This window comes from Rhipicephalus sanguineus, chromosome 6, assembly GCF_013339695.2.
Source record: "Rhipicephalus sanguineus isolate Rsan-2018 chromosome 6, BIME_Rsan_1.4, whole genome shotgun sequence".
In the NCBI taxonomy this organism is placed as follows: Eukaryota; Metazoa; Arthropoda; class Arachnida; order Ixodida; family Ixodidae; genus Rhipicephalus; species Rhipicephalus sanguineus.
The window spans coordinates 33,879,328-33,904,726 of NC_051181.1; positions in this window are offsets into that span (position 1 = coordinate 33,879,328).

The window sequence follows — 25,399 nt, forward strand, 5'->3', positions numbered from 1 at the left end:
TGTGTTTTGGTTGCGTGAATGTGTGCGCGTATGAATGTTCCATTTTCTGTGCTCGATTAATTTTATTTCAAAGCTGTTTCAACGTGATAGCTTTACTCCCTCGGAGGAGTGCTTTCACTCTATCGCAGACGGAGTACTGTACTCCATTAGGATGCGTTGAATCACTCCCTGTCTAGAGGGAGTTGTTTTACCCCGGAAAAGGGAGTGCCCAGCGGGACAAGCCAAAACTCTCAAAAAGGGCGTCGGGGCGCTCCCTTTGTTCTAAGAGTGTGTAGCCTCACCATTCTCTTTTCTAACGTGCGCTCGCTACTCATGAAAAAAGAATCCAGCGCACTTAGATCGCTGGAAGCAAGATATCTAACAACGTTAGTGATGCCAAACAGGGACGTTACGAAACCGCCATGCCACATAGCAGTTGTGCACCGAATGTGCAATGACGTTACGTGTAGCTTAGGTTCAAGTTTGTTTGTTTTAACACGAAAGTGTTTTATGCAGGGCTCCACCAAGATTTTCATGACGTGTCAGCAAAATGAACGCCATCAAATGGCAAAAAAAAAAACTTAAGAAAAGTTCCGCTGCCAGGAGTCGAACCTATGACCTCTCGGTCCCCGACGGTGGCTGTCGGGCATTTAGCACTCTCAGCTACCGCGAAACACTAGCGGAGGCTACATGAACGCGCCTTTTATTTTTCGCACTTTGCTCTCGCAGTGCTCTTGCCTGGATGGATAGATGGATGCTATGAGAGTCCTCTTATAACGCGGTGGTGACATGTGTGCCACCAGGCTCGAAAAACAAAACAAAAAACGCGCCGTTGCTGAGACCGTCCCATTCGGCGCGTTTCCAATAGAAGTGTAATTTCGTTTAACACACCGCGAGGTGGTGGTTTTAGCCCAGGCCTCACTCAAAGCATCCATCCATATCGATAAATAACTCTCCGAAGCTCGCCTGGCTGTCACACCGCGTTCCCCTGCCGCTTGCCCTGTAAGAGAGAAGAGAACCGGCGCATCCAGCATGGTATGGCCGATGGCTGCCCTGTGAGAAGTAACTACCAGGCTAGAGGGAAGAGCCGTCGTGCGTAGCGTTTTTCTTCGCGTTTCACGACGGTTTGGAGTAGTGCATATCGAGTATCAGTGTTTATTATGTGCTTGGTGATGCCATATTTCCGCGGGATTCACCATATGCGGTGTCCACGTATATGTTAAGAACTTCAGCTACCGTAGGGGTTAAATCATGATCGTGGGCGTTAGCTGTCGGTACGGAGATGTGCCACTAGGTGTCAACGTGAGTACGTCGACATCAGGCGGTGCTACATCTGCCAAGAAAACATGAGTGCTGTGTTGCGGGCTGGTAGTCCCGGCGCAGCAGCAGGCGAAGGCGGGCGGTGACCAACGCGACCGGCGGGGACGCCAGCCAGCCCGAACACGCGGTTTGTCGCGAAGCGCTGAAGCAGAAGAAACGTCCGCACTCAACGAGTACTCTGCGCCAGGGTGTCGGAACGGAACGAAAACCGAAAACGAAAAACGAAAAAAAAACGATATATTTGACCGGAACGAAAACGTAACGGAAACTTTATATGTTATTTCGTTACGGAGTGAAACCGAAATTGTTTCAATCGTTTTTCGGTTCTCGGGAAAACTTCGCCGTCCGGAACAACTGAGCTCACGCAATGTGAGCATATCTCAGGGTACAGTATTAGCGCGTACCTCAGGCAGAAATTCCAAAGCAATGATATGTTGAAATTGCGCGAAAAATTAAACAGTGGCAAACAGAGATGTTTATATTAACGCAAGTGGACTTTCGCGCGCCTGTCACGCAGGCCAAAGTTAGGAGGGCATTGTCGGCGCTGAAGTTTGTTACAGCGAAAGCTGTTATGAGTTCACAACAGCTGACTTTGGCACCATAGTTGTCCGCCGCCACCGGTGTCTATGGCCGCTATCGCGTGATATCAGAAAAAATCAAATGATAAACAAATTTCTAGGATCGAATGTTATTTTAACCCGCGCCCTCTGCGTGGCAGTCGGGTTTTCTACCAGAGCCACGCTGGTGCTTGTAACTCCTTCACAAAAACACTCGATACAGGCGTCATGTCGGGCAAGCAATCGCGTTAACACATGTAATATGGCGTGGCACAAGAGAAAAATGACATCCAGTCATCAGACAATGCTAATAGTGCAAAAAGTGTGTGCGTTAATGCTTCCCACCAGTATTGCGGAGTTGCCCCACCAGAATTGGAATGACACCGGTATCATTCAACATTTTCGCGACTCCGGTATGGAATGGGGACAAGGCTTGGAGGAATGGAATGAGAATGGAATTAAGCGCATTTTTCACGGAATGGAATGGGAATAGAATAACTTGTTTTTCCGAAAATAGAGCACGTCTCCGTCTACGTCCTGTTTTTCAAACTTCAAACATTAGTAAGGCAGAGCCTCGAAATTAACAATAAAGCAGTATTTTTAAAATGGCTTGGCTAATTACAAGCAAGGTACATTTATAAGCAACGCGCCTACTACAAATCGAGGCATTAGTTAGTATACAAACAAATGCATTATCCCAGCAGATACAGAAGGGAGAAAACAAATTATTTCTGCGCGTTGGTTCGCATTGATACGCCCCTGTGGCGAATAGTCTCTGCGCAGCCTGATCTTTATCTCACGAGCAGTTTGCTACCTGACACACGTAAATAACCTTTGTGACAAGAAAGACATTGCATACCTGCGCACAGGCGAACACAGAAAGTTCTCCTCAGCCCATCCATGCTTGCGAGGCGCGCTTGACAAGCGTGAGTGCTGACGAGCATGCGGCCCAGCGTTCCGTATTCGATGCAAAGACACAAGGTGGCCGAGCGGTGCACTGTTCCAACAAATACCAGCAGATCTAGAGGGCTTTCTTCCACATTAACGAAATCTTAGTTTTCTCCATATTCCCGACAGCTCCAGACGCGTGGCAAAACTGCTTAGTCTTCTTGAATACTACTTTTGTCAGCAAAAAAAAAAAAACGCTATGTCGTCATTTTAGCATTAACACATTTAAGCTTAAACAATATTAAAGCACCACCATTCGTCCAAACACGCTGACCATGCAAATACTAGAGGTACCGGGAGAACTGCCCCTATGGGAATTAGGAGGGTGGTTGTACTGCACGAGATATATGTCACCAAGGTACTATCCCTCGACCTTGGTAACGCATTTTGCGTACTTTTGCCGTTCTAAATGCATCTGATGACATCAGCTTTATAGTGCGTTCATTCTTAACTCGATAAAGCTATCAAGATGCATTTCCTACGTCGAAGAATTGCCGGAATGGGATTGAGCTTCCCGGCCGTTCCCAGAGTCCGAATGGGCTAAGTTTTTTTCATTCCGAGGAATTGAAAAGAATGAAACTGCGGCAAGTTCTAATTCCCCGGAATGGAATTAGAATGGAATGGAAGCGCCAATTCCGCATCACTGCTTCCCACCCACTGCAATGTGCTCAGCCATAATACTTCATCATCATCAGCCACAGCACAAAGTGCACATAATGCCTTACAGATGTGGAGCGGGTACCAGGATTCTTCGAAGAATGAAGAAAAATGGCATAGCGGGAACTTCGCTGCTTCAGAAAAATTGCGTTGATTTATGCGGTAGTGGGTACCTTGTATGGGTACTTGTATTAGTTGCCTCAATAGACTCTACAATGGGCTCTACAAAGTCTGCTCTTCCAGCTTTCGATATGACTGTGCTGCGTGTTCCGCGCTGGCCTGGCTATCTTTTTATCACAACAGCGGTCTCGCACATCAGAGAGTACACTCAATGACATGCTGCTTTTGAGATCGTGCTCCGTTCCTTGACGCAAAGCACTGAGTCCACTAAAAATATTCGTATTTGTCTTATGAGCAAATAAATACAATGACTTTGAAAATAATACTGGTTTGTGCTAGTTGTAGGAATTCAGAGTTACTTCCGCTCCTCTGAAGAACGTGTTTTACCCTTGTCCTACTTTCTTAAGGGGAGGGCAAGTAACTACATCACAAATGCAATGTTTTTTTTGTGATCAGCTTTACTTCAAATTTTTGCATACAAAAAAAACTGTTACGAACCGTTAGGGAACATTTTTTGTTCGATCCAGAATAGAAACGGAACGGAACTTTCTGCGGTGGAACGAAACTAAAACCGAAACGAAAAACATTTCGTTCCGACACCCTGCTCTCCACACACTCTTTTATTTGCACGTTGCCTCGGTAAAACAGGAATGCCAGAGCGGCGCCCCATGGCATTCGTACTGTGCAATACAGAACCGAAACCGAAACACAACAGTGAGCTCGTGCAGAGGGCGACCTTCCAGAGGGCACGGAGGAAGGCAAGTTTCAGCGCAGTCGCATTTTCAGCGCAGCTTAAGAAGCTGGCGTCTTTAGAATTACGTATGTATGCATTTTCTACTAAAGGAACACACCACCTAATACTTACCTAGCGATGTTGCGCCTCAGATATGGGTAATGTTTGCTTTTTGATCGAGAATGTACACAAGTATAAACCTAGTCAGCCGTTCAAGATGGCTGGCCCTTGGGCAAGTGCTTCTACTTTGGCAGAGTTGCTGAATCGAGTGACGTGCCGACAAACAGAAAGACAGAAAGACAGACCAAAATTTCTCCGTTTAAGTGTCCCAAGAAAGACTATCGTCTTTAAAACAATAGACATCATACAAGCTCTGATATACCAATGCACTAAAGCAATCAACTACTTCTGTGACATGTTTCGCTTTCGTGTGATACCGATTCCTATGACAGAGGGATCAACCATCGTTTTATGATGCTACTTAAGGTTTAAGGGAATCTTCTTTCGACATATTGAAGAGCTTAATATAAGCCTTGGTGTTTCTCGAGTAATGCAGTTATGCAGGTACTTTGAGCCAACAATGCGCTTGATGCGCAAACAAGTAGCTCGAGAACAGGTTTAGGAAGAAGTTGTGGTGTTGATGTTTCCGAAACGGAATAGATCTATTCTATAGAATGCATTATTCTTCTCCATTGACATTCGGTATACACAACTTCCTCTGTTGGGCAGTTGCTCTGCGACAGCCTGTGGCTATTTAGTACCCTGTACTCCTTGTCGTCCGCGTTAATTTCTAAACACATGTTGACGTCAAAGTCTAATACTTTTGTCACACGAGCGCTTGAAACTCTTTGGAGCAAGAAAAGTCCCAGAGATAGGCAAAGCGGCTCACTTCAGTGAGCGGCTCCGAACGGCTCAGCTCACTTAAGTGAACCGGCTCAGTTTACGGCTCACCGGCTAACGGTTTACTTGATACTAGGAGGGAGAGGAGGCAAGAGGGAGGGCACTGACGTCGCTGTCCCTGCTCCTCCTGGAAATTAGAATAATTTTTCTATTACGGCCCCTTGATAGAAACAGTGCCTTCGCTGGTCGCCGCTGAATGCCTGCCCCCCGCCCCGGCCCTCGCCCATGCACCACTCAGCAAAATGTTCTGCAGACGCACTTGAACGCCACGTGCTTCCCCGAGCCTCGACAAGGCAATCTTTGACACCACCCTTCTCGCTTTTCGGGTTCTGAAACCCGGATATGTTAATGGCCCATTCTGCGGGGACCAGAAGATTGACGCGCCATCTGGGAGCAGTGATACAAAACACAAGATCGCGTGACGGCGCTCTGAGTACGCTTCTCGCAAGCTGGTCAACGCCGCTCAATGCTCGCGTTGTTACGAGCATTTATTAACACGAAAGTGTTTTACGCCGGGGTCCACCAAGAATATCCGTTACAGATATGACGTTCATAAAAAGGACGCCAACAGGTGAGAAAAAACACCAAGAAAACGATCCGCCGTTGGGAATCGAACCCACCATCTTGCGGTCGCTACGGTAAGCGCCCTACGCTGAACCAACTAAGCTACTTTGGCAGACGCGGACACTTCACGAACGCACCTCATATCTTTCACACATTCTCTCTCACACGGTGCTCGCTGTTGGCGGTGCGGAGCGGGGCTGTGCTATCTGTGAGAGGTGAAAAGAAGTAATGCGTCACGATCGACACTTACTAGCGCTTACTCCGAGATTGCGTGCGATATCGGAGGTCATGGCTAAAGCGTCTCGATACCAGCGGGGGGCACTGGCCGCGCTGGCGTCGCCGAGGCATCCTAGACGCAGTCATGTTCTTTACCTTTCGCTTCGTGTTTCCGTGCGCCGGCTCATCGGAGTAGTGCAGCTTCCACATGCACCAACGGGATTTCACCGCCGCCGAGTGCTTCGATTGCGAGAGCACCGACTAACAAAACTGCTGCAATACGCGCTGCAGACAGGACAAGATTTCGACTGGCGAATGTCGTGCCTTGGTGGAGCGAGAGAGCGGCCAGCTGGACGCACACAATTGCGGTTCAAGCTACGAACCTCTCCCTCCCGTATTCCTGAAGCGCAGTGTGGTAGTTTATGCATGAGCACCGGCGTCGGTTATCCGTTGCCACAAAGCGCACACCGTGCCGTTTCTATCCCTAATTGACGACGTTTTGAAGAAATGTATATCGGTACCAGTGTTGATTGTGAGCTTGTTGATGTCATCGTTACGAGGATTCACGATTCGCTGTGTCTAAATATATGTTCACAACTTCAGCTACCACAACGGTTTAATCATGATCCTGGGCTTTAGTCGTCGCGATGGAGACATGCCACCAGGCGTCAACATGGGTGCATCCACATCAAACGGTGCTACAGCTGCCAAACACGAATAGACATTTTACTAGCTCTCATATATCACTACCAGGGCTTAATGTCAGCGCCCCCCCCCCCTCGGCAGTCCGACGGTAACAAGGCGGCACCCATTTTACAAGTGCTGAAGTTGAATTTTTTTGGCAGTAGCGCTTTGTGTGGGGAAATTACACTCTGCAATTTTCCGAATAATGATTTAATCGCGAATATCTTGTTGACGGGGTGTCAGCAAAACAGAAGAAAACAGGTATTGTCATACTGCTGAATACAATTCACTGCGACACTGAACACCACGGGCAACGCCTCCTGTAACCACGGGTCCCCACCCTGTTCGACAGAGTATCTTGGCACAGCATACTGTTTGACGAATCACGAGGCACCCGAGTGTGAAGCTACCTGGTCGTGAATCAGTAATGGTTCACCTTGGCGTATTTAGTTTGCCACTCAATTTTCATTCTTTCAGTTGTGCATCACAAGTCTGCTGTAATTATAAAGACGCACGTATTTTGCCTACTTTATTAAGCAAGTCGTAGTGAAAATAAACTATAGCATTGTCGTGCCTGAGGTTCTGAATGCAGTGAGTCAACTAATGTTACTTTGAGCAAACATATCTTTCAGCCTTTACATCCGGAGTTATTTTTGACAAATCGTTCCAAAATAATTTCCTTTAATGCTTGACTGGATTGACACGTTGAATAAATGCCCGAAATACATTTGGAATAATATATGTATTTGTGTAGCATTCATAAGCATTTATTCAGTTCTACAGACAGTTCGCTTCACTGCACTGTGATCATCGCAAACACCTCTCTTAAGGCTTATTTTAAAGCATCTATATATATATATATATATATATATATATATATATATATATATATATATATATATATATATATATATATATATATATATATACCATTAAACAGGGAACAGCCCGCGTCAGCGAGTTGGCGCGCGTGACGGTGCAAGCTGTAGCGAGCGCGGGGCCAAGACAAGAAACCACCGTCCACTGATCTGCCTACCGCTGCAACGGAGCCGCCGAGTGGCGGCCGCAGCTGACTTCGTTCTCTCAAACCATGGCTGAGGGCAGCATTCTAGCGGCGGGCGAATGCCCTATCACGTGGCTCGTTTTGTATTTCGCGCGCTTTCATTGCCGCTATAATGGAATTGGGGGGTTTCTGAAGACGCTCTCGAGCTTTGCAAGCCGCATTTCTTGCCTACAGTCAATATTTAGCAATTTAATTAAATAATCCTAATTAACAAATTAGTTAATTACCAAAAGATTGTGTGTTGTGCGCAAGGTGACTGTCAGTAATTTGCAAGTGATTTCACTCGCCTGCCTCTAATATTGTATTTTTAAACCCTTTGCATATATATATATATATATATATATATATATATATATATATTGTGATGACAAAGAACGACACTGGGGTCCGGGCGCGCGGGGAGCTGATCGGGGCAGAGGAAGAAGAGGTTGAGATTAGAACAGCTTGCCCGAGAAACGGGTGTTGTCTCTGTCTGGTTCATCACAATGGCGCAGTCAACGACAACTGAACCTTAAGGCTGAAGCCACCTGTAAGTGCTCGTAGGCCGTCGGCGTTGCGGGTGTCTCCATCGAAGGAACGCCGTCCACGCTTCCTCGCTCATGGACACCAGGACCCTACTTCTGCCGGTAGAACCTATGCCACCATTCGAGGACGGCGTCCAGGCCTCCTCGGTGGCCAAAAGTCAGGTTTACCCTGGCGCCGTCACGACAGCGTACGGCCTCCTGTTGCCCGGGAACGCTGTTCACGCTTCCCGTGGCGACAACCTCTCGCTCAGGACTTCCTCGGCACCTGAGTTGCTGAGGGGCGCAGACCAAGCGCCCGCTGGCAAGGATCCCGCCGCAGTGAGCACAGGGACCCCCTCCTCCTCGGGCGTCACCGTTGGCTCCGCGTGCGGATCTCCTGAAAGCGCCGCCGAGCTTTCCCGTACGATCGCGCGACTCCGCGTCACGGTCCACGCATTGACAGCGTCGAGCTCTGCGCTGTTTCCTGCGATCGTGCCGGAATTGTGCGCCATCAACGCTATGTTGGATATAGCCGCCTCGCACGACCTTGAGGCCAGCTCACCCAAGCAGCGCAGCGAGTTCCTGTGTACTCTCACGCAACTCTCTAACCAACTGGGCTGCTTAGCGTCCGCACTGTCCGGTTTTTCGCCTGCCGTCCCACCACCGCCGGCTGCCTTCGAACTACAGGAGTTCAACGGCTCTCAGGACGACGCCGACAACTGGGTAGCGACCGTGAACGCTCTCGGAGCTCGCATGGCGTGGACGGAAGAGCAGAAGTGGTGTGTAGCCATAGACCGCCTTCGAAATGGTGCCGCGGCGTGGCATAGGTACGAAGGCGCGCGGCAGCAGTCCTGGGCGGAGTGGAGCTTCAAGCTCATTGCTGCTTTTGGCAGGAATCCCTACCACCTCTCTGCCACCACCCAGTCTATCCCGACCGCCACCGCCGACGGAGCTCAGAAGAGATTTCACCTCGATGCTTCAGCTGTGCGCTGCAGTTCACCACTTGAGCATTCAGATTCCGCGTCGGTATCCGACGCGCGTTCATCACAGCCAGAGACCGCTACCGAACACGGACCTCGGGAACGGCGTCACTCCGACCACGCTTCAGCCGAGAACCTTCCCGACTGTGCAGCTGTGCGCTGCAATACCTCCAGCGACTGCTTGGCGTTCCGCCAAGCGGGAGGCACAGAAACAGGCTGCAAGGTGGACGTTCCAACACCACAACCTGACCTGCACGCAGATAGCACGAACATCCTCTCTGACCAGTTGGCGCCACATCTGCAGACTTCACGGCAGTCATTGGCCGAGTGTGGGAGCGTTTCGGCAGACGGAGCCGGCATCGGTCATTCCGGCTGCATGGTGTGCGATCTTCCTGAAGATGACAAGCACGCCATTCTGACTCCCGGAGTACCGCCTGAACGCCGCATTGAAGACCACGAAGGTATTCTCGTCGCCATAGAACTGACCACTGATCGTTCGGACAGTGACCAACTCGGCGAAAGCATCGAGGTTCCGGCGAACAACTGCAGCGACTGCGGCGTGGGATCCAGTAGTGATTGCGTTAACACGTACAAATGTGGTACGGAGCCACCAAAGAACATCTTTCATTGTGGTGACCGCAGAACAAAGAAGGACGATGATAGCAAGGAAGAGAGAGCTGCGTTGCATCACGATAATCACATCCCGCAGTCTCTCCGAGCTTACACGCATTCTGTGTTGTGCAAGTATTTTCCGGCTTGACACGCAAGCATGGATAAACACCACGCAACCAAACTGAGACGGTATAATCGTCTGCTAGGCGTGCGACGACCACTGCATCACACCCAGTGTCGCCCACCCGAGACACTTCTGGCCGATCCCCAAACCGAGTTCCAGCATGGTTGGGACCGTCCACCGCGATGCAGCCAACACCGTCCACCAGAGGCACTGTCAACAGCTCCGCGCGCTCGCAGTCATGGCCGAGTGTGGTGACAAAGAACGACACTGGGGCCCGGGCGCGCGGGGAGCTGATCGGGGCAGAGGAAGACGAGGTTGAGATTAGAACAGCTTGCCCGAGAAACGGGTGTTCTCTCTGTCTGGTTCATCACAATATATATATATATATATATATATATATATATATATATATATATATATATATATATATATATATATATATATATATATATACCTTATGAGACGACGCCCAGTTCAGTAATCGAAAGGTTATATTTCAATGTCCAAAGCGGCGCAGCCCGCGTGACAAACGAAGATGATGATTACAATGGTTTCTGTAGAGATGAAGATGAACTATATAGTCAGCGCTCACAATATATATATATATATATATATATATATATATATATATATATATATATATATATATACTGCCGCTTTATGAGGGCCCCCCTCCAATGAAGGGAGACTTTAAGCCCTGATCACTACTCGTAAGCACTACTCCTGTGGTGACACGTTTCTCTTTCGTGTTATACCGATTGCTATAACAGAGGGATCAGCCGTGTTTTTTCAGAATACGTTTACACGCAGTCTAAAGTAAAGTGGTTCCTTTGACGACTCGTAAGCTGCCACGACATTCGCTGCACCAGAATGCTGCTCCCTTCCAACTCTGAAATTACATGCTGCAAAATTGTGCGCAAAGAAGGTGACTTCTAAGGGCTCGTTTTCTTTGTTAAACACAATAATAATGAGAACTCATTCTAATAATGAGTTCTCGTTATTGTTGTGTTTAACGAAATTGTGAGCAGACATTCTGGAGCTTTGTTGCTTCGAGCTGCTCTTAGCATGGCTTTATCGGGTAATGTTCCGCTGGAACGAACCACGCAAAATTTCTTCGGATGTTAGATCATAAAAATTCCCATGTTCACGCTCAATGTTTGGAGAGTTGCGCACAGCTGCTTTTTCATTAACCGAAAAACCAGCCCGACATAGTCTTTAAGAGCATCCGAAAACATAGCCGATAAAGACCTCATGATAGACAGACCTACACGAAGGAAGCGCCTTGTTTCTTTACGCAAAGGGACGAAATACATGGGTATGAAGACATTTTACAAACGAAGTACGCAAATGCTTGCCGTGATGTATGGGCAACGTCAGTGAGCGCAGAGCACGGGAAGCGACCTTCACTGCAAGCCAATTATAGCGCTTTGTACGACCTGAGGGCAGTCGTCGTGAGATGTGATGGGACACAAGTGTGTTGACTCCACATTTTCCACTGCAGCCGGGAATGTGGCTGGTCTCTCTACATTTAGCATGGTTGCTTGTTCTTTCCACGGCGATGCCGTCAGAACACAACGAGTCGACGCCAGAACTTTTCCTATGGTAATACTGATGCCTGGATTTTGTTTGAGAAGTAATTCAAAAGGAATGCCGTTACAAGTATCACATGGACGGAGACAGCTCCTGTCCAAACGTTCCCTTCAACAACTTTTCTTGTTCCTCCAGGTCCTATCACACGATATATCTATCTACCTGTAAGACCGATGACGTCTTCTTTCGTGCCCTTCGTTTCGTATGCTCGCCGTGGTAGCTTAGAGGCTAAGGCGTTGCACTGCTATGGAGGACGGATGTTTGGCAACAGCGCATGTATTTTGGTTGGCTTTAAATACAAAAAACATGGCGGATCCCTCTGTCATAGGAATCGGTATAACACGAAAGTAAAACGTGTCTTCACAGACGTAGTTGAGCGTTTGCTGTGCATTGTTTCGCCCCGAGGACGAAGAAATGAATGCTATAGCAACAAGTTGTAATGTCACGGAAAGAATGGCAAGCAGCTCCAAACTAGCAACGCGCTGCTCAAGAAGAAAGGACGCACGGAACGAACATACACAGGATGAGCGCGAACTAACAACTCCCACAGCTCGACTGTTAAAGCGCGCTGGTCAAATACAAAGGAGGACGCACGAATTGAACGCAGAAGTATACACAGGATGAGCGCTAACTGTCATAGTTGTAACATTTGTTTGTGAGGAGCGCGCTCCTTTCGCAAAAGCGGCCGCTGCAGTGAGCGAAGTGACCTTCGCGCTCTCTGTAACTTCAACGCAAACTTGCGGTGAGAGCGCAAGACGTACAAAATAAGCGCGCGCGCAGGAGCGACCACGCCCTGTAGAGGCGCACGCTCATCTCAACTCGTGGGGCGACGACCTTTAAAGCAAGCCGTTCTAACGCCGTTCGAGCCCTTCGCGTCATCTCGCTATTGATAAAGAAAACACGCTGATGTACCCCAATCTCTGAGCACCGCCACCATCAAATTGTGTATATAAGTAGCACGACGTTAGTATGACGAGGAACGTGCCGTTGTGGCGGAGTCGTTTCGCGCTGCGGATCGAGGGGTCGAAAGTTCGACTCCCGGTGACGGAACTTTTTCTTCTCGTTTTTTCTTTGCCATATGTTAGTCTTTATATTTTACTACGTGATATCCGTGACGGAAATGCGTCGGTGGAGCCGTGGTCGACCCCGGCATAAAACTCTTCCGTGTTAAAAACGCGCGGTTACTATAATTTACGAGCACACTTTAAGGAACCACAGGTGTTCAACATTATTCCGTAGTCCTCCAATACCGCTTAGCTCATATTCATATCGCACATGGTTTTGGCACACACAGCCCCAGAATTACTTTTTATTTGTTTCGACTATACTCCCAGATAATGTAATTTTTGCCCATCGTTCTTCATTAGCCGAATACAATTAATCATAAATGTCTCACTGAAAATTGAATTGCTGAAAAAGAAATATGTTTCTATTGCATTAAGTCATGGACCCTTGTATATGCTGCGGTACAATGTGTTTCAGGAGTCCATGCAATTAGGCGACAATATTGGAACTGTGCGCAAGCATCGCATATCATATTCATCCCATTTCAAAAGATGCTCTTCTTTGCGTGAACCTGCCCAACGGCGGCCATTCACTACTTCTCTGCAGGGGCCGCATGTCTACCAAATTTTTGTTCACAAAGCTCAGCCGAAAAAACCTTGCAATTTTGCATAAATGCGTCCAATGATCTTTGTTATGTCCTAACTGACCCGCGCGCGTTTTCCTGTTACTTCTAGCACGAACGCACCCTCACCCTCTTCTTCCTTCATACTCCTTAATTGCATAATGCATAAATTCAACGAAGTGCTTTCGGGGGCTGTGAAAACATACACCTAGTATTTTCGACCGTTTCTGTTCATATCTGACCTGTTCGCGAAGAACATTAACTACTAACACCTCGTTTGGAAAGCGAGGTGCATTATATTCAGTGCTGCCGTCAAAAGAAATATGCCTGTTTTATTCTCTTTGTTATACACAGGTCATGCCTGTCAACAATGCTATACCCACCGTAAGTGCGTGCAAACGGATAATTAGCAAGCGTATAACGAAACGTATGAATGGCTTTTTTTTAATGCGAAGCATTTCTGGGCGAACTTCTGCGACTTTCAGCGTATCTATCTATCTATCTATCTATCTATCTATCTATCTATCTATCTATCTATCTATCTATCTATCTATCTATCTATCTATCTATCTATCTATCTATCTATCTATCTATCTATCTATCTATCTATCTATCTATCTATCTATCTATATATCTATCTATCTATCTATCTATCCGCCTAGGACTTTGTGCTCTCGAGGCCATTTCTATAGTGGGATGTATACCGACGAGTTTGGTATAGCTTGACATGAGTGTATGGCGAACATAAATGACAAGCCATAACATGAAAATCATGACATGCATGTCATGAACGGCATGATTTGCATGCGATGGTCATAGTGCTTTTGTGGCCGTTTCGCTGACTTGGTATGTACCAAAATTGGCATTAGGTGAGAGGAGTATGGAGAACACCAGTGACAGGTCGTAACGTACAAATCCTGACATGCACGCCATGTGCGGCAACATTTACATGGCATGGTGATGAGGCGCTCGTGGCCAGCCGTATAATAAATGAATATGTACCAAAATTGATATGGCGGTACATTTCTGTATGACGAACATAATTGACAGGTGTCAACGTAAAAAACATGTAATGCATGTCATGCACGGCATGACTTATATGCCACGTTCACGCTGCACTCGCGGCCGTTTCGCTAGCTTCACATTTGCCAAATTCGGTATTGCGTGATATGACTGCATGAGGAACTTAAATAACACGTGGTAACATGCAAATCGTGACATGCGCGTCATGTCCGGCATAACTAATGTGCAAAGCTCAGGATGCACTCGCGACCGTTTCGCTAGCTTGGCATACACCAAAATAAGTATTACGCAACGTGACTGTATGATGAACATAAAGGACAGGTTGTAACATGAAAATAATGCGATTCGTATTATGTACTCATGATTTATATAAGACGCAGCTTTGAAGCGCTCGCAGCCGCTTCATCCGCTCGTTATATACCAAAATTGTTATGACGTGACATATCTGTAAGGCAAACGTAAAGAACAGGTCGTAGCATGCAAATCATGAGATGTCATGTACGGCATGGGTTACATCACGCTGCCTTGGTGCACTTGCGGCCGCTCGCTCTTAGAAACCAGCTCGCTCTTAGAGAGCTATAGTAGCCACTTCAAGTGAGTGCCACCTTCTAATAACATATGCAGTTTAGTTTGTTTAGTCATGTCATCCCGGCTGAGCTGAAGCACTGTTTTGATTTCCAACCAAAACGGCCTGCGGTGATTTTCAGCAGGTAACTAACGTGGCAAGGTGAAAAATTTGTGGGAGTTGTCATAATTGCATTACACATGTTATACTTGTGCTAAAGCCCATAACTGAACGCAGGACTTGAACAAAGAAAAGAAATGAACCCGGTTCTGTCAGAGTGCAAGAACTGGAGATTACTGTTAAGCAGGCTCGCCCTTACGCGAAACTGCCCGTTTTAATAGTGGTGGATACTTACCAGCAGGGTGTCGGAACGAAATGTTTTTCGTTTCGGTTTTAGTTTCGTTCCACCGCAAAAAGTTCCGTTCCGTTTCTGTTCCGGAACGAAAAAAAAATGTTCCGTAACGGTTCGTAACGTTTTTTTTATGGAAAAACTTGAAGCTAAAGTAATCATAAAAAAAACATTTGATTTGTGATGTAGTTATTTGCCTTCCTCCTAAGAAAGCGGGACAAGGGTAAAACACGTTCTTCAGAGGAGCCGAAGTAACTGTACGATGAATTCCTACCAACTAGCACAAACCAGTATACCCTTCAAAGTCATAGTATTTATTTTTTCCAAATTCAGTCACGATTTTTAGTGGGCTCAGTGCTTTGTGTCAAGGGAGTGAGCACGATCTCAGAAGCAGCACGTCACTGAATGCACTCTGTGATGTGCGAGACCGCTGTTTTGATAAAAAGATTGCCAGGCCTGCGCGGAATGCGCAGCACAGTCATAGCGAAAGTTGGAAGAGCGGGCTTTGTAGAGCCCGCTGTAGAGTCTCTTGGGGCAGCTGATACAAGTACACATGCAGGGTACCCACTACGCCATAAATCATCGTAATTTTTCTGAAGTACCGAAGTTCCCACTATGTAATTTTCGTGATTCTTCGGAGAATCGTGGTAGCCGCTACACATCTGTAAGGCATTATGTGCGCTTTGTGCTGTGGCTGATGACGATGAATTATGGCTGAGCACTTGGCAGTGAGTGGGAAGCATTAAACCACACACTCTTTGCGGAATTAGCATTGTGTGATGGCTGGTTGTCCTTGTGCTCCTCTGCCACGCTGTATTACATATGTTAACATGATTCCTTGCCCGACGTGACGCCTGTATACAGTATTTTTGCGAAGGAGTTATAAGCACCAGCGTGGCACTGTGGTGGAAGACTCGACTGCCACGAAGGGGGCGCGGGTTAAAATCCCATCCGATCCTATAAATTTGTTTCTAATTTTATTTTTTCTTACTTCACGCGATAGTGGTCACGGACACGGGCGGCGGCGGACAACTATGGTGCCAAAATCAGCTGTTGTGATCTCATAAGAGCCTTCGCTGTAACAAACTTCAGCGCCGACAATGCCCTCTCCACTTTGGCCTGCGTGACAGGCCCTCAAAAGTCCACTTGCGTTAATATAAACATCTCTGGTTTCCACTGTTTTCGTTTTTCGTACAATTTCAACATATCTTTGCTTTGGAATTGCTGCCTGAGGTACGCGTTAATACTGTATCCTGAGATATGCTCACATTGCATGAGCTCAGTTGTTCCGGTCTGCGAAGTTTTCTCGTGAACCGAAAAACGATTGAAAAAATTTTGGTTTCACTCCGGAACGAAATAATTGATAAAGTTTCGGTTACGTTTTCGTTCCGGTCAAAAATATCGGTTTTTTTTTTTCGTTTTTCGTTTTCGGTTTTCGTTCCGTTCCGACACCCTGCTTATCAGCGTACTTTTTTCAAATATCGAATGCGTCAGTATCTCTATGCTGACTCAGTGAGGAAGCTGTGTGTCCACACCTCTGTCAAGTAAAAAGAATCGGCATAAATACATGTATGAAACAAAGTAAGCTTTTTGGTGGGGCTGGGTCTCGAACAAAGGACCGCATGCTATGGAGCCGCGTGTCTTAGACACTGGCCTCAAAACCCACGCTTGCAGTGTGAATATACCTGAACCATGCGAATGTGTTGCAACGGCAGTACAAGATGAATGTATAAAGAGAGTACTTTGTATAAGAGATTCGTTGACATATTGGCCTCGAGGCCCACCACTGGAAACGCCGGCGCCACCGTCGGCGTGACGTACTTGGCAGGATCACGTGGTCTCCGCCGCCGCGTCGGCTGCTTGTGGCGCACTGCCGCGTGCTTTGAAAACGAGTTTCAAGTCCCACATGCACTGCGGTCTGTTCAAATTCGGAAGTTTTCTCTCATTTTCTACTCAACTGAAACCATTTTAATAGAGTGGCTGCCTCCGAAGGCGACGAACATGGGGCTCTACCGCGCGGTGCCGCAGCGCCGCGCTTACGCAAAGGAGCCCAGTGTCAGCCTGCACTGGTAACCGCGGGACAAGAAACAGCGTGAAGCATGGGTTGTAAAGCTAAGAACCGGCAAGTAGCCATCCGCTACGAGTCTTGTGTGCAACAAACACTTCCGCGACGAAGACTTTTGTTACTGCGTCGGGCCTGCGATGTTCGGTGAGTAGCAGACAGCGCGCACTGAGACGATGGCTCGCGCGCGCTTCCCGCCGGCAAATGATGCTTATCTGCCACAGGATGGTAAAAGCGCTACATTTTACCACGTGCGATGCCATCTCAGAACCCTCCAATGCGACCTCTTGATCGTCGGCCCCGTGCTCAGCGTCCACAAAATCGGCTGCAGATGCACAAGTCATTGTTTAGATACGTTGAATTAAAAAACGCACAGGGTCCCTTATGCATTCGTTAAAGATGACTAGAAGGCGAAAGCCATCTTCTTCTTGCGAGTCGATGTGCTGATTCTCCCGCGTTACTGTAATTTCTTTCTTTTCCTAGGCGTCGCATGTTACTACATGCTCGGTCTCGTAGACTGGTTCTCCTTCCACCAGCAATCTAGAAGTGGTGAAGCTTTGGTCTATGAATTTGTTGATCACAGAGAGCGGCAAGTTCACTGGAATGCAAACCGAACGATAATAAGGAGCATTAAAAAAAGGCGTCGCATTTGCTCACGTTTTGTGTGAGCACCAAACGAAACGAATGCGCTGAATAAAGAAACAGAAGCAGCGGCATTTGCCCGCTGAGAAGACCGATCAATACGCAGTGCGAGACAACTTGTCAAATGACATTTAAACGTACCCTAATTTAGACCGAAAAAGAAAAAAAGAAACACTGAATCGTCGGGACGGCAGATCACAAAGTTGTCATGCGCACCGAAGCCGCAGTTGTAAGGAAATTGTTTTTGAACTGCTCTGATAGCGTCCGCGCAACAGTAGTTGTTTGTTTACTCACAAATTCTCGTGTTTTGCGGCCTAAAGTTCGCAGCGCGGTGCCAAAACGCGCTCGTAGCAAAAGCGAAACCAGCAGTACGAACATACATGCAGACGCTCATACATGTAGAGGCACCGTCAGTCGTCGCGAACCCGTGCGATCGCTGGCTTGAGGCTTCTTTCTGTTATGCTCCGTACATGCAGTCTACTCTAACGAGATATTTCACATAGTTTGCACTCAGCGAGTGACTACCTTTCACGTAAGAAGCCGGTTCAGCGGTCTCCAACGCGGTGACAGCGTGAAGCGGGTGCTCGGTTTTCTGCAAAGAGACAGCGACTGTAGACTATCTTGTGCTTTCAGTTCGTAGAAAATGATTATCTTGACAGTAAAGAACACAGTTCATTTCGAAAGTACTTAAGAAATGCCCTGGAGGGCTCCCGCGAGGTGTTTTTGTAGAGCGCCGACAGCAAAACCTATGGGGAGCGCGCCGGCGGCATCCTGCCTAGCACGCAATCGAGGCGCGTCCGATAGAGGGCGACTCCGCAACTCCTCGAGGCCAATATTGTAGTGGTGTAACAAAAGCCTTCTCAAGGAAGGAAACCTGAAGCCCTCGTTGGGAATTGTACGCACAAAGAAAATTGCGACATTGTGAAAATTTAATGTCAAACACGCATTCGAGTGGTTGCGGAAATGTGGCATCCGAGGGGCCCTCCCGGGCGTGGATGAATGCTGGAAAGGTGATGAAAGACGCCTTGTCGATGCCGCCCGAGGAGAACGTTGCACGGAAGGTCGCAGCCGTAGAGTTTCTTGCAATAACACTGTAATCTTACGCATCGCTAGGACAACACACACACAGAAAAAGAGATTCTCCGTGTATTTCACTGTCGCATGGTTTCTGCGCGTCAGGTGTTATCGCGCCAGTCCCTGACCTTCTGCTACGAAATAGCCCAACAATATCGTCTCGCCCGTCGAACAAAACCACCGTCGCACCTCAAACTCAACGAACAACAAGATATCACTTGACGTCGCCACAAAGCACACTTTACCGTACCCGTGGATATGTACAGACATTTTCCCAGATCTTTCCGCATGCACTGTTCTTCGCAGTGTGGTGTCGTCGCCTCGCTTCCTCGCATATTCTGTAACCATAGTGTCTTTCCGGTGTATACAGCAGATGACTGCCTAGTCCAGCGGAGAGCTACCTTTATTCTCTCCGCCCTTCCTCCGTGAACTTTGCATTTTGGTGGAAATATAATCCTTATTGCAATAACTTTTCTCTCACTTTGGCATTCAAGGCGGTATCGAAGATGGCTTGCAGCAGAAGCAGCCACCGCCGAACTACTTGCGTGTTAAAGCACAGAATTTGCCTGAGATCTTGGAATGTTCGTCATGAAGAACCGATGTCTCTAAGTCATGTGCAGGAAAAAATGGTGAAAACGCTCAACGCCTTCCCTATTTGGAACGACCCTGTTCTGCTACGTGGGACATGTCGCTGCTAGCAAGTTCGCGTCCAAATACGTACGTCAGCCCCTTCAACATAGCTAGCGACAACCAGCTTTGGGAAAAAGTAAAGTACAGTGTGGTGAACTTTCACAAGAAACACAGGAAGGTCAATTGCTCATTCCAGCGATAGTGTAATCAGCCTGCGCAGTTTCAAGTTTACTGTTTTAGTTGTACATAACAGAATAAGTTATACAGTAAGAGATCCTATAGTTAAAAACTGTAGCGGGGCATCTTGTTATTAGTGACACAACAAAGATATGCGTCGGTTGAAAAACAGGAAAATGTGCAAAAGTTACATAACGCTTACGATGGTAGGGAAACATGTGATAAAACAGCATTTCATTACATAACACGAACGAGAAAAAAAGATACGCTGAAACGCAGAGTTTACAAAGAAATAAGGGAAAGGGAAATAAAAAAGCCGACAGAAAGTAAAGAATAGGTAGAGTTTAAAAAGAAATATTATAAGCTTTTATTAATCATTGGTATGATGACTGTGTAGGTGAAGATTCTACATGACCTGGTAGATTATCCCATAGTTTCGCACTCGCAAACCAAGAGTAAGTTTTCCGCACTTGCATCGTGACTTAGGAAGTAAACTATTATTTCGATAAGAGAACCCAGTATTACTTATATTAGTTGTATGTCCCTTGCACCTTTCTACACCAATTCGACAGAGTCCTGCATTCCACCGATGTCTTTCAGGTTAGACAGCAAAAGTGTTTTGACATCACAGTGGATTGAGGAGGTGCTGGACTCAGCATTTTGTCGCATTTATTCGTTTGCTCCTTCGGTCTACTTGCTAATATGTGCTGTTGTAGGGAAGCTGTGGTAGACATGCTAATGCCATGATCACACAATATAGGCGAGAGAGTTTCTTCCATAATTTTGGTTATGTACCCTGCGTGAAAAATTACTTATAAACTTTAGTTCGCCTTCGAGAGTAAGTGATATGTCATGCTATTGATGCGAGGAGTGGGAAAATATTCGCTAATTTCGCATCGCCAATCGAATAGCGTTCCATTCGATTCATTACTCGTATAATAGTGCGTAATTGTAAAATCGAATATTTTTCGAATACTTTTCGTATTATGAGTAGCGACGAGAAAACCTCGAAGAAACGGATCGTTGGAACAGCGTAGAGTCAATTTTCTTGTTACAGTCAATGACTTACTAGGAGGCTTGCAGGCCAAGCTTTTACGGGACAATCGACCGCTATACAAATCACCGGTTGTGCAGTTATGGAAACTGTCAAATTCCACAGTTTTGTCAAATTCGCCATCTTGTGGCTTGAAATTCCACCATTACGGAATTTGCATATACGGTGCAATTTGATAATTTCTGGAACAGAACCCCGGATGAAGGCGCTTTTTGCTTAAAACTCCAGTGCCTGAATTTCGCCAATCCACTCTGATCATCATCGTTAGATTCGTGATGATGGTTCATGAAAGATTGCTTAATTTTGGTCTCATATTTATTTAAATGCTGGTGACAAAGTACCCCCCCGAAAACTCTCATAACTGCTCTATTTCAATGTACAGTTGCAATATATCTTCCAGGTATGGTCGCTGCTGTATGCAAGCTGACTGTAGTTTACATAATTGTGGTATTTTATCGGTTTAGAGTATTCGGCATGTTTCATTTTGTTTTCTGTTTCAAAAGAAGTGTGGAATTCTAGTGCTGATTTCTAAATAGGTGCCTTACTATTCGAAAACTGTTCAAATAGTGCTCGATTAGTATTGGTAATCAATTCGGTTTCATCACACTTTGATTCGTGTTTTATTTGGTTGGAAGATTCCTCATTCGCGCAAGCGTAATTGATGCGTTATTTTCATACGTATATCACCTATCCGGATGCGACGCGTTTGGCGTGATGCTCCTTGCGCTTCTGAAGTCGATTTTAAAGGCTGTTTTCTCTTAGCGCTCTTTAGACCATCTGCCGTTGTGATCATTTGCCGAGCATCAGTATTTAATAGCATTTAATCCTAGGAACAATTCTCCAGCCAAAAGATATATTACGCTAAAGCAGAAGTGCTTTATGTATGATGCCCTCTTCCTGCTGCTCGTGCATACTGTCTGGTGAACGCTTTTAGCGCGTTGACACTGTGGCATTGACTTTCGCTCACTGCATTAGCGAACTGCTCAAAAAATTGAAACCACGGCCCAAGTTCTGCAGTTCTGAAAGCTAATCTCGTGGAGATAAATATCGAGTAATGTAATATGCCTAACCAACCGAGTATGTATGCTTTTTGTACACTGGTGAGGTAATCAAAGAGCTCTTTGTAGTAAAGCACAGCAGGCGTTTAAGACTAAATTTGCAGTGATGCCCAGTCCGCTTCCACAATTTTTTTGCCGACCGAATCTCTTCGCGGGGTTAACATGTTTGTACGTCCGGTTTGCTTATTTACTTTTAGGTTTTTTTCTCCCTGCTTACGGGAGTTTATGAATCATGTTAATGCAACTTTTGACAAGTTAGGTTTAACCTTACCGCAAAGATATTGAATTTAGAATTCAGAGGATCGATACGAAAGAAGTACCGTGCGCAACACGCTGCGCCCTGCGTGCGAATATGAATTGTGAAGCGCGTAGTTAGTGCGCACTTCTGCTCCACGATACAAACTCAAGTGTGAGGCGTTTACTAAAGCTCGCTATGTGTCCATTGCAGGAAAGTTTTGATAGCATGGGCTCTGATGTTGATGAAGAGTCCTATAGCGTAAGTATTTAAATGCCTTGAGCTTCGGTTCGTGAGTTTGGCATAGCAAATCAGTGAAATGGGACTATGTCAAAATGAAAACGCCTCGAAGCCTAGCTTCAGCTGTCACCAATGGGACAGAGAATTAAGGCGCCAGCAACAAAAGCAGGCTCTGATCGCCACCCTTGGAACACCATTCGGCCTTCGGACCTCACTTCTTCCTCCTGTAAGAATGTTGATGAATCTTGCAAATTGAGAATTGTGCTTGCCTGAGCTCGTCGGCTGCACGTATACGGCTTCCAGCCAACTACTTGGGCGAGGATTGAGAGACATACGGTGTTTTGCGTGTCTCTCTGTCGTCGTCCAAATAGTTAGCGGGAACCCTCCTAGCCGTCAATCTTGCGTTTCGATGGTCGTGGGATGCGCCTTCCGCTTAGCCGTTTCGGAGGCGGAGAATTATCATATTTTGTCCCCTGTTGTTTTGCGTGAGATTTGCGCTGAAGCTCACCAATACGCCAATCTGCTTCGGTGATCAGAGTGCAACGTTAACATCATTGGTCATAAAGTTGCGCTATTCTATCGCGTGTGACCCTTAACACTGCGAAAGTATTTTAGCTGATAATTGAGAGCAATACACCTTAACATATATGGGTACTGTCATGCGACCGCGAAGCAGGGGTTGTGCTCTTTCCGAGTCAACTACATGTACGCGAATTGTCTTCTGTACTTGCAGATATCCAGTGTTGCTTAGAATGTGTTCTACTCGTTTTCTTCATGGTTGCTGGGAAGCTATAAGGAAAATCGATCCCTTTGTTCTTTCTTTCAGAGAGCATCGTTTATCAACGGCGTCATTACGTATACAGTGATCGCCATGGTAAAGGTGAGATTTTCTGGGCCCCTTAGTGGAACGAATAATTTTCAAGCACTTTTTCCTTGGCACGATGGAGAGCGCACTCACGGAAGCACACCCTCAGAAGGCCCCTGTAAAATGTTTCCAACGTAGTCCTGCGTAATTTATTGATCTGAAACATTTCTTCCCCATATTAATCACGGACGCTGACAGACCTGGTATATGACATCGATATCGACAGCATGCCACTAAAACTTAGCAGCTCGACACGCGTACACAGCAGCAAGCAAAATGGCTCTCTATTAATCAGGGATGGTATTGCCTATAAAACCATCCTAAACAACTTTGTAATAATGCGGAGATGGACCGGACATTATACCGCTTCGCGACATTCCCTGCAATACGAATATATCCAAAGGATACCAAGATCGCTCCATGCAATGCTGTGTCACATATCAAAAGTCACAAAGAGACAAATTAACGACCACGAAGACGTATGGCGTTGGCGCAGAGGTGTGGTGTAGCCGGACCGGACGACAAAAAATTAGTGCATGTAACAGCGCTATAATGTGGTCATCCCGATAATTAGGTGACTGCTGGTGAGCGGACTGGCATTACATTAAAGGGGAGTTGAGCGAAAAATAAATAAAATTTAAATTTAAAAAAAATATCTGCGCCCTGCCTGCACCACCTAAGTATCGCAGGCCAAAATCGATAAATTAAATAAAAGTACAAATTGTACTACGATTTCAATTAAAAAAGAGAAAATAAAAAAAATAAAAAAAATGATCCCCCCACCTAGCGAAACCATCTCCAAGGGTAGACTTTCGAGACGAATGAGGTTGCAATGCTGTACGTTATCACCCGACAGCTAGTTTTATAGTTGAGAGAACCTTTCGAGAGACCCTCCACGGTGGTCTAGTGATTATGGTGCCCGACTGCTGACCGCAAGGTCGCCGCATTTATTCCCTGCCTCGGCTGCCGCATATCTGTGGAGGCGAAATGCTAAAGCCTCGTGCACGTACAATAGACCTTTTTCAAGCAATCCCAGAACCCCCCGCGGGCGCGCGAAGCACTATGGGAAAAGTGTGTACGGCGAGCCCGTCGACTGTTCCGTCGCTCGCCGCTCGTTGGCGCCGTGGGAGCACCAAACGAAAACAAACGCGTCGCCGCTGGTTGACTATTATTAAATCCTAAATACCACACATGTCTGAACGCACCTGCATGTATCTCTTCGCATGAAATGCGAAGGGAATGATGAAGGCAGTGTAGGTATTACCGAGCGGATGTATACCGGATGTAGCAGTTTTTTAAAGATAGAGCAAATTTATTAGAAGGCAGAGAGGTCGGCCTGAGCTTGAGCGCTCTAGCCTGCTACTCTGCACAGGGGAAAAGGGGAAGGGGAAAAAAGAGTAATGAAGATGATGATGGGGACAGGAAGAGGTAATGCGTATGTACAATAACCACGAAACACAGTGGTCTTCTTAAAGTCTATCGTCAAGTCCTGTACTCTTGATAAAATCTATGAATGCTCTTGTAGCAGTCGGTGATGCTGTCTGGTCGGACATTGCGGACAACAGATTAGTCTCACTTAGAGTGTTCACACCGATGCCGGCCAACGTTAAAGCCAGCGTCTTCCGTTCGGACACGTACAGAGGGCAGTCGCACAATATATGGGCTGAAGTTTCATCTACTTGGCAGCGCTCACAGTTCGGGCTGTCCGCACTGCCGATAAGGTGCGCGTAGCGTCGAGTGAAGGCGACGCCTAGTCGAATCCTGTGCAGCAGACTGGCGTGGCGGCGCTTAATTTTAGCCGGGAGTCGAAAGGTCATGTGAGGGTCTGTTTCCCGCAAACGCCTATGCCGATGGTCTGGGTTAGACCAGTAAGTTGTCGTGAACTCTCGCATAAGCGATCTTAACAAAGAGTTCACGTCACTTCGCGAATATGGAATTTTTACGAGAACGGCGCTGTTATCAGCAGCGGCTTTTGCTGCAGCATCAGCTAGCACGTTGCCTGCCAAGCCACAGTGTCCAGGTACCCATTGGAAGATGATAGAGTGACCATTCCGTTGCGTGATATCGAATGCTTGTATGATTTCGGAAGCCAATACGTAATGTTGTCCTTTTTGTGAGCATGAATGAAGGGCTTGTAATGCGGATTTCGCATCAGAGAGTATTGTCCATTCGCGTGGAGCTTGGTCGGATACAAATCGAACAGCTTCTCGTATAGCAACCAATTCTGCTGCTGTTGATGAGGACTTAT